The following is a 10,472-nucleotide window of genomic DNA, read 5'->3' as shown; positions in this document are numbered from 1 at the left end:
GTACTTCCATGTTTCTAAATAATGTATTCATGCTATGTTTGCTATATGATCAGCCAAGAGGCTTGAACCTATTGGTCGAGTAATTGCCAACCTGAGCTCTTTCTAAATTCCTACATTTCCTAGGGGCCATTTCTGGACTCTTCTGATCCATGTGTGTATCTGCTTTGAGCCCACTGTCTCAGTTATTGCCACTTATCAATGTGATTTGAATATATAGGAGGGCAATCCCTGCCCCCCCGGCTAGTCCTCTCACATAATATTATCATGTATTTATTCTCCTAGATATCCTTTAGAAATATTGGATGATGTTTCTAAAATTGTCCTGTTGAGATTTGTTTGGAAATCATGCTAAATTTATAGATGAAATTCAGGAGGATTTACACTGTTACAAAACGAAGCCTTCGAATTCAAAAGAATGATGTAGTTGTATCTTTAAGTCATCGATCATGTCCCTCAGAAGAGTTCATTTCATGTAGGAATTGAAAGCCTATTTCTTGGTAACTCAATTCCCAAGGCTTTTGAATTTTCTGTTGTCATTATGAGTGGGATTTTTTAATGACGTTTTAAAATTGGTTATTGCTCATGGATCTGAGAGTACCTATGTTTGTATTTTCATCCTGTAGTCCACAACATTAGTAAACATTGTTTCTAACAAGTTTTTGTTTTGCTTTGATTTTCTGAGGTTTTCCAAGAAGAAAATTATATCACCTGCAAATGATGGTAACTGTATCTTCTTTCTAATATTGATGTCTTTTATTTCTGTTTTTACTTTTTATGCCTTATTTATGTTTAAAACCTTTTCTTCATTTAATTTTCGACTAGGTTATACATTCACAAGGTTCAAGAATCAAAACAATATATGGTGAAAAGTCTCCTTCCCACTCCTGACCCCTTGTCTGCCTCATTTCAACCCCTTCTCCGCTGCCCCCACCTCTGCCCAGGTAATCTGTTAGGAGTTTGCCATGTAGCCTTCCAATTTGTCTTTAGGCATTTGATCAGCATGTATTTTTATTTTCCCTCTTTTTTACATAAAAAGGTAACAAACTGTATACACCGTTCTGTTTTCTTCCTTTTTTGCAAAGTTTACCTTGAAGATTGCTCCATATCTTTTTCAAAAATGCATCACATTCACTCTACGTGTGTGCCAGTCTTTGTGTAACCTATGCCACGGTGACAGCATCTGGGCTGTTTCTGATCTTTTGTTCCTACAAAGGTTGCTGCAATGAATAGCGTTATACAAACATCATTATGTGGGCAAGTCCGCCTGTAGGATTCGTTTCCAGGAGGAGAATTGTTGAGTCAAAAGACACCTACATTTATAATCCTCACAAGCCCTGTCAAATTGTCTTTTATAAGAACTATTCCAGTTTACACTCCCAGAAGTAATGCATGAATGTGCCTGATTCCCTCCTCTCTCATCAAGAAGTTTTGTAATGCATAGCATGGTGCCGACTATAGCTAACAATAGTGTTGCATATTAGAAAGCTACTAAGGGAGATCTTAAAATTTCTCACCACAAGAAAAAAAAATTGTAACTATGTATGTTGACAGATGTTAACTAAACTTTTATTGTGGTGATCATTTCACAATATATGCAAATATCAGCTCATTATGTTGTTCATCTGAAATTAAGATAACATTATATGTCAATTATATGTCAATTAAAAAATCAGAGGCATAAAAAAATACTTTTAGATTTTTGCCAAGCTGATAGGTGGGAAATGATACTTCAGTGTAGGTCTAATTTGCATATCTTTTGTTATGAATGACTTTGGATATCTTTTCATTTATTTAAGAGCCAACTGGAGTTTTTTTTCTATGAACTCTTCAAATCTTTTGCGCATTTTTCTGTTGGGCTGTTGGTCATGTACAAGGGTCTCATGTAAATATTGGTATACATATTACAGACATTACATATAAAGGTCTCTTTATATATTGGCTTCATACTACCTGTGTGATCCTGGCAAATTACTTAACCCTTCCTTTAATTTCCCAGCTGTGAAATTGAGTTAATAATAATACTGTGTCACAGGGCTGGTATACAAATTAACTGAGCTAATCTTCAAAACGTGCTCAGTATAATGCCTGCCACATAGGAGGCACCATATGCGATGGTTGAATTAAAAAAAAAAAAGGGAGGGGGGATGGGGCTGGCCCGGTGGCGTAGTGATGAAGTGCGTCTGCTCCACTTTGGTGGCCCAGGATTCGCAGGTTCAGATCCTGGGCACGGACAGACACACCACTTGTCAAGCCGTGCTGTGGCAGCATCCCATATAAAGTGGAGGAAGATGGGCACAGATGCTAGCCCAGGGCCAATCTTCCTCAGCAAAAAGAGGAGGATTGACATCGGATGCTATCTCAGGGCTGATCTTCCTCAAAAAAAAAAAAAAAAAAAAAGGAGAGGGGAGATTATCAGTTGCAAATATTTTTTCCAGTTTGTCATGTCTTTTGACTTAGCTTGTGTTGTTTTTTTTGTTTTTGTTTCTTTTTGCCTTTGAGAAAGGTGTATACACACATATTCAAATTTACTAAATGTTTTCTAATAAGTCTTCTAGATTTTAGTGTTGGAAAAGCCTTCCCAACCCCAAGTGTATAAGGAAACATAAACACGTTTCCTTCTAGTACATTTATGTCTTTCTTGAGTTTGGTCAGCTCAAATTTCACCTCCTCCTGTTCTTTTGCCACCTACCTCCAATTTTTGCATTTCTTCTTTATGGGCCCCCTTCATTGAAGGAATTGTTTCAATAAGTTGTTGTTTTTTTAAGTTGACATAAAATGCATGCTTATGTTTTTCATCGGCTCTCTGAAGACCTTTTTCTGGTGAGTGCTCTTCATTAGATGCTAAGTTTTGCCGCTCTTTTCCACATTTCTTTCCTTGTAACATCTGCTCATCAATTCTGCTCGAGTTCTTTTTTTATATCACTCACTCACTCACTGTGGAATTGTGGACCGGCTATTTGCAGGAGGTTCCAGTGGGACGGAGAACGTAGGTTTCACCTAACCTCCCAGGTTTCACAAGTCTAATATTACATCTTTCTCAGCTGCCAGATAAGAGGGTGTTTTCTGGAAATTTGGAACTTGTGTATACATAGTTTGGCAGCTTCTCTGAGGAATGCCACCAGCCCTGTTAATCTCCTTTCCCATTCCCATTGCTGAAAAGAAATAAGTCTTTTTCACCTCACGGTGAGCCCCTCATTTGGGGAAATGAATGTTTACTGGTGCCTTCTGAGATTGAATGCTGCTGGACCCTATGCTCACTTACCATCCTTTGTCTCTTCATTTCTTCCCCATGACCTCTGCCCTACCTCAGCTGCTCTTGGCAGCTTCTACACATTCTTGCAGTCTGCAGTTATCCTCATTTCACTAAAAATGCAGGGTTCGGGACTTTGGTATACATATTATACCAAATATATGGCTTCTGGTTTGTTTTTTTGTTTCATTTTTCTTGTTTCTCTTCTATGATTTCCAAGAGAAAAAAAGAGAAGTTGCTGATGTATATGCCCATGTTCATACTGGAAGTCTGGTCTTCAGTTCTTATCATATATATTTAGATATCATTTTAAGGTTTGTTTGTTTTACTATTTTTTTTTTTCTTTGTGAGGAGATCAGCCCTGTGCTAACATCTGCCAATCCTCCTCTTTTTTTGCTGAGGAAGACTGGCCCTGGGCTAACATCCGTGCCCATCTTCCTCCACTTTATATGGGACGCCTGCCACAGCATGGCTTGAAAAGCGGTGCGCCAGTGCGCGCCCGGGATCCGAACCTGTGAACCCCAGGCCAACGCAGCAGAGCACGCTGTCTTGACATGAGTACAGCCATGTTTGGCCAATCCATTAACCTACAGCCACCAGCACACAAAGAAATATAAAGCTGCTTTCTGTGTGGTGGGAACTGGCCTTTTTCCCAGGAACTAGCCTTTCTCCCACGGAGATAGTTGCAATTTGTAAGAATTTCAAGGTCCTTTGGGCGTCACAGCCAGGGGCAGACTGGCTTTCTGTGCCAGGCTGGGATGATAACCAGGGAAAACAATGCACATACACAACTGCTGGGCTGGGACGATAGCCAGGAGGCTCAGTGCACGTATGCCACTGATAACCATTTGTGCACAGGAACATTGAATGCTTGCCCTGTAGACTCTGTAACTGCTTATATAAACTGCTGGAAACTGAGGCCTGGTGAGAGTCTCACGTGTGGAGGGGACACCCGGCCCAGGACCTCTGATGATGGGATTCCCGCCCAGCTGTGTCAATTGAAGGGACTCTCCCCGGCAGTGGGGCGTGGATGTTGTGAGTAACCAATCTGAGGTGTTCTCTTTTCAGTCAACCTGGTGTTTCTCTTTCTGGTTGATTTGTGTCATTTCCCTTCAGTCAATGTGGATGTTTTCCTTTTCCAGTTGATCTGATGTTTTTCCCTCTCATTATATGATCTATTCAAATCTGCTGCTATCTCAGTCGATGTGGATGTTTTCCCTTTCCAGTCGAGCTGATGTTTTTCCCTCTTAATATTTGACCTATTTGGATCTGTTTGCGGACTATCACCTTTACTATCCTCTATATAATTAAATATACCTTCAGTCCATTTGTTTGCAGTGGAAAGTTTCTTTTACGTCTCCAAGAGAATCCCCCAAACCTCTCATAACATAATTGGCACTGTGAGCAGGATTCGATTAAGGAGATGGCTTTCCTGTTCAAACAAAAGGTAATTGAAGCCAAGGTGGAAGAGATTCCAGGATGGGAGGACTCTCCCTTTTGCGTTCTGGCTGGGGAGTGGGCTTGTAGGTCAGGATTATGTGAATCTTGGGATGTTTGTCTGTGAGATATGAATCATTGGATGTGACCAAAGCTTTGCAGACAGTGGAAAAAAAGAGATGATGTTTCTTTTCTGGCATGGCGAGGTTGGTGTTTATTGACTGCTTATCGTCGGGCTATAGAAGATAGGGATAAAATACAAGGGAGAAGGTACTCTTGGAAAAAGAAGCTTCAAATTTACAGTCTCGGCTGATGTCACCCAAAATAGGAACTTTTTCCTTGCCATGAGCCTGGCATTCTGGTTTTATTTGGCCCCTCTTAAGTGACAAATAGAGAGCCTGAATATGTATCCAATAATAATTTGGTGAGCCAGCCGGGAGGCTCTTTGTCCGTGGCTCGGTGGCCCTGGGCCAGGTGGGATGTGCTGGGAAACAGTCCAGGGGCTGCCTAGGTGATTTTCCCTAGGGACTGCTCCCAGTGCTTTCCATCTGACCTGGCACCGCTGACCCTGGGCACATTTTTCTTATGACAGGGAAACAGGCTCTAGAATGATTTGTTTGTTTGTTTGTTCGTTTTTGCTTACACCAAGAACTCCCTTCTCCTCCATCTGAGGTCCTATCTCTTTAAGAGGCAGGGCTATCTCTACTGGAATGGGAATAGTTGTAGGACTTTTACCCGGAATCTGTTAGATGCATCTACCTGGTCTGTTTGGGATCCCGTTTGACTGTCTGTTCTGTATGTTTGTAATTTTGAAGGTGGGGGGAATTCCATCTGTCTCCAAGAAAAGCCCTCTGGGCCACCTCTTGGCTAAATGGGCTGACTTCAGCTAGGAGCCCATGTCCAAGAAGAAGATAGTTTTTCTTGTAACACCACATGGCCACCATATTCCATAGACTCCAGAGAAAAAGTGGCCAAAATGGGGCAATTTCAATTTACCAAAACTGATATATATGCCTATGCATTTGGAAAAAGCCAGCTAAAACATTAAACAACTAGTGGGAAGCCTACTTTAATCTTTGAGGTTTCTAAATGAAATCGGGAATACTGTACCGCCTCTTTAAAAGAAAGTAATTGAACATGCCAACAGCCGAAGCTGAGTCTGCTGCTCCCCTCCCCTCTCTTGCTGAGCTTCCCGCTTCAATGCCCCCGAAATTCCTGATCTGAAATTAAGCAAGTGAAAATAAGTAAACTTTTGAAGTAATTTAAAATTGGGATGGCTATTCTGGAAAACCTCTCTTTCAGGAGAATTCACCTTAAGGGTCACCCTTAACAGAGAGGATTCGAAACCTCTCACGATGAAATGCAATCTTTAATTAATACACAGAGACTTCTAAAAGACAACGTTATTTCAAAAGCAGCTCCCAAAATCTTTTCGATAACTTGAAGCTTTAGAGTTTTGCTAAATTAAGTTAATAAAAATTTATTGAGTCTCTGGGTCATTTCCACATGAGATAAAACATTAAAAATTGGTTACTAAGCATAGATTTGTCTGCCTTAGGTTTCTTATCTCAGAGAAACTAAAAGATGCTTAGGTTTATTGATAAACATGTTCTGTGCATGTTGAGGAATTTTCTATGAGAAAGTACATATTTGTAAAAAGTCTGTATACAAAAAAAGCAAACCGTATGTTGTCTATAAAAAAGGTATAGAGAATAGAGATATTTTTGTTTGTTTTGTTAAAAAAAAAATTGTCCTAAAGTACTAAAAAAAAAAAAAAAGACACGGAACAAATTCTAGATGTAAAAAGTAAGTGACAGAAGGTTTGTGGAAGTAAAACCCTGAGGAGTTTTGTACATGGTCAAGTTGGCTAAAGTAAGCTGGTGGAAAATTAGGATTTAGCTTTCTCTCTTATAAAGGTAATTTTCTTGAACTTTTGGTCTTCTCTTTATATAGAGATTAAAAGGTGTTTTTTTAAAAGATCTATATAAAAAACAGAACATCTATGTTTTGTTAAAATAATTTACTATGTTCAAAAGGACTGAGGTCTATTAAGGTTTTTGTTTTTGTTTTTTGACTGTTTTAACTCTGTTTGCCTTTGACTGTTTCTATTGTCAACTTGATTAAATAAATAATTAGATATTGTTTCCTATTTGACCAAGTGTTTTAAAATCTTTTGATATTTTTGATAAACTTCTGCCAAAATTAAAGTCTCTTTTTAACTTAAAAAAATTATAAAAAGACATATGATTATAGTGCCAAAACACAATTGTTAATGTATTTCCTGTTGATGCTCACAGTTCTTTAATTTCTACAGAACAAAAATATAATTCTTATGCTGATCAGCTGGCACAAATTCGTGCAGTGCACAACCCAGGCTTAGTACATGGATCCACGAGAAGAGTGGACACTTGGGAAAACAAACTTCATACAGGTGGGCACAACAAAGGGGAATCCTTGTCACCCATGATGATATTGCCACTGTAGTACAACAATGTCAATCATGCCAACAATTAAATCATATCCAAAAGGGATTATTTCCTGCCCATACCTGACAAATAGATTTTATTCGACCATTGCCAAATTCTTGTGGATATATTTATGCCTGCACTGCTGTTGATACATATTCTAGTTATTTATTAGCTATGCCGGCTAAAGCAGCCACCCAACAGAGTGCCCTAAAATTCTGTGAAACACCAAGGCAAATTCAGAGTGACAATGGTTCCTACTTTACAGGTAAGTTGATTCAAATTTATACAAAAAAAAATTATATAAAATGGATTTATCATATACCTTATTACCCCCAAGCTGCAGGCCTCATAGAACAAATGCATGGATTGCTTAAACAACAATTGAGAAAATTCAGTCATGGCTCATTAAAGGGGTGGCACAACCATCCAAGTACTGCTCTAAATATGTTAAATAACAGGCCACTGGGCCCTAATGAGACTCTCCTGTCAAGGTTGTTACCAGCAAAGATTACAGAAATGGCAGCCACTACCCATGAGCTTATCACCTTAACCTATTGTCCATTGACTCAATCTGCTAAAGCGCCTTTTCGTGCCACGGCCAAAGCGGCTGGATTGGACTTATCCACTGTTTATTCTATTCAATTGCCCCCTAAGAAGCAACCTATAGTCCCTACTGGGATAGGGGTACAATTTCCCAAAAACACTTTTGGTTTATTAAAAGGATGCTCTGGAATACTACTCAGCCATAAAAAAAAGACAAAATCCTCCCATTTGCAACAACATGGATGGGCCTGGAGGGTATTATGTTAAGTGAAATAAGCCAGAAAGAGAAAGACAAACACCGTATGATCTCACTCATATGTGGAATATAAACCAACACATGGACAGAGAAAACTGTATTGTGGTTACCAGGGGCAAAAGGGGTGTGGGGTGGGCACAAGGGGTGAAGGGAGTCATATATATGGTGATGGACAAACAAAAATGTACAACCCAAAATTTCACAATGTTAAAAACTATTAAAACATCAATAAATAAAAAAAAAAGGTCGCTCTGGACTAGCAGCAAAAGGTATTGATGTACTAGGAGTCATTGATTCAGATTAGCAAGGAGAAATAAAATTTATATTATATAATCGTAGTGACACAGTATTAACTATAGAGTCCGGGGAACGAGTGGGACAATTATTGGTACATCTTCCCCTGACTCCAAGTGTGTCACAAGGACAACCTCCAACTGAACTAAGTAAAAGAGAAATACAAGAATTTGGGTCTACAAATGGATAGAAACCTGGAGCAAAGGTGTGGTGACACACCCTCCCAATGCAGCCCCCCGCACTGCAGAAGTAGCAGCCCAAGGGCCCCCTGCAACACTCACAGTCATGTATCCAGGAAGTAAACAATTATCTCATGTTCCTAAAAACTCTGTTTCTTTACATAAATAGATATTTCTGCTGTGCTCGCTATGCTATGCTACAACTCCATGTCTGCTGCAGACCTACACCCCAACTAATGTCTCCGTAGGACAACGTTTGACCCTGCACTGCTGGACCAACTGCTCTACACCAGTGGGGCCTATAACCTAGACTATGAATGGCCAAGAATTTGGTCTCAGAAACATCAAGCAACTTCTCGGTATAAGATAATTTCTCTATTACCCTGCCTTCTGCTACCGTCCGTGATGGGGGCTGGTCTGGACTTCTACAAGCTAATTTGTTAGGACCTTATCTAATGTTATCTTTGATGCTGCACATGATTTTCAACATCAAGTTAATAATATTTCATATTCTAAGGGATTATTTGATTGGTTGCCTTGGGGTTTGCATCCTTTATTGCGAGATAGTTTTGTAATTATTATTGTCATTGGATGTTGGGTTCTTGGATGTGCCTTAAGTACTTGTGTACAAAGTTCATTGTTTGTGCATATGGTGTCTTATGGTTAACGGAGACGGCCACGGCCGAAAATGTCTTGACATAAGCGCAGCCATGTTTGGCCGCTCCATTGACCTACAGCCACCAGCACACAAACAAATATAAAGTTGCTTTCTGTGTGGTGGGAACTGGCCTTTTTCCCAGGAACTAGCCTTTCTCCCATGGAGATAGTTGCAATTTGTAAGAATTTCAAGGTCCTTTGGGCATCACAGCCTGGGGCAGACTGGCCGTCTGTGCTGGGCTGGAATGATAACCAGGGAAAACAATGCACGTACACAACTCCCGGGCTGGAACGATAGCCAGGAGGCTCAGTGCAACGTATGCCACTGATAACCATTTGTGCATGGGAACACTGAATGCTTGCTCTGTAAACTCTGTAGCTGCTTATCTAAACTGCTGGAGATTGAGGCCTGGTGAGAGTCTCACGTGTGGAGGGGACACCCGGCCCAGGACCTCTGATGATGGGATTCTCGCCCAGCCATGTCAATTGAAGGGACTCTCCCCGGCAGTGGGACGTGGATGTTGTGAGTAACCGATCTGAGGTGTTCTCTTTTCGGTCAACCTGGTGTTTCTCTTTCTGGTTGATTTGTGTCATTTCCCTTTGGTCGATGTGGATATTTTCCCTTTCCAGCCAAGCTGATGTTTTTCCCTCTTAATATTTGACCTACCCGGATCTGTTTGCAGACTATCGCCTTTCCTATCCTCTATATAATAAAATATACCTTCAGTCCATTTATTTGGAGTGGAAAGTTTCTTTTATGTCTCCAAGTGAATCCCCCGAACCTCTCATAACACACGCACACTTAACCACTTGCGCCACCTGGCTGGCCCCTCTTTAATCCTTTTGATTCTACCTCCTAAGGAGCTCAGATCTCTCCACCTTCTCTAGGATTGTTCTGAGGAGTCTGTCCTCTGGACTCTGGAGTTGGTTTCCTTCGTTGGCTCCTAGCCCTCAGCCTCTTGTACATTGAAACCACCTTCTCTATGGATTGCACCACTCCCAGCCTAAACACTTCCCATGGCTCAAGGCCAGCCCGAGTCTGACTGGAATCTACCTCTCCCAAGACACACCTGCCACACCCCAGAATCTAGGTACCCTGCTTTCTGGCACTGTACCTGGAGTCAGGAACGACTTCACAGTACGTCATAACTGGCACACAACAGGCTCCAGTGGTCGCCAGCTGTGCCAGCTGCTGTGGGCTGACTGAATCTGCACAGCCCAGAATATAACAGGTGATGGATAGATGTGGCTTGAGTGCATGAAGCATGGAGAAAGGTGATTCGGTTTAGCACCCAGTTCCAGATAAAACCAGTTCCGAGCCATGCAAGAAGAATGATGACTTGTCCAAGCTTAGAAGTGTGAAAGAGTAGAAACTCCAGATTCCTGCA

At 40.8% G+C, this 10,472-nt stretch overlaps 1 long non-coding RNA gene across 1 annotated transcript; it reads left to right on the top strand.

The window, feature by feature from the left end:
- The first annotated feature begins 4,208 nt into the window (after positions 1–4,208).
- LOC147913397 (uncharacterized) lies at positions 4,209–9,804 on the top strand. Its single transcript, XR_015548664.1, has 3 exons — positions 4,209–4,285; positions 7,002–7,118; positions 8,597–9,804. It is a non-coding gene; the product is annotated as an uncharacterized LOC147913397 (long non-coding RNA).
- Positions 9,805–10,472: the final 668 nt, after the last annotated feature.

The sequence above is a fragment of the Ceratotherium simum genome, chromosome 27 (genome assembly GCF_057802395.1).
Source record: "Ceratotherium simum simum isolate JZ-2026a chromosome 27, ASM5780239v1, whole genome shotgun sequence".
NCBI lineage: Eukaryota > Metazoa > Chordata > Mammalia > Perissodactyla > Rhinocerotidae > Ceratotherium > Ceratotherium simum.
This window is presented reverse-complemented; position numbering and strand designations above follow the sequence as displayed.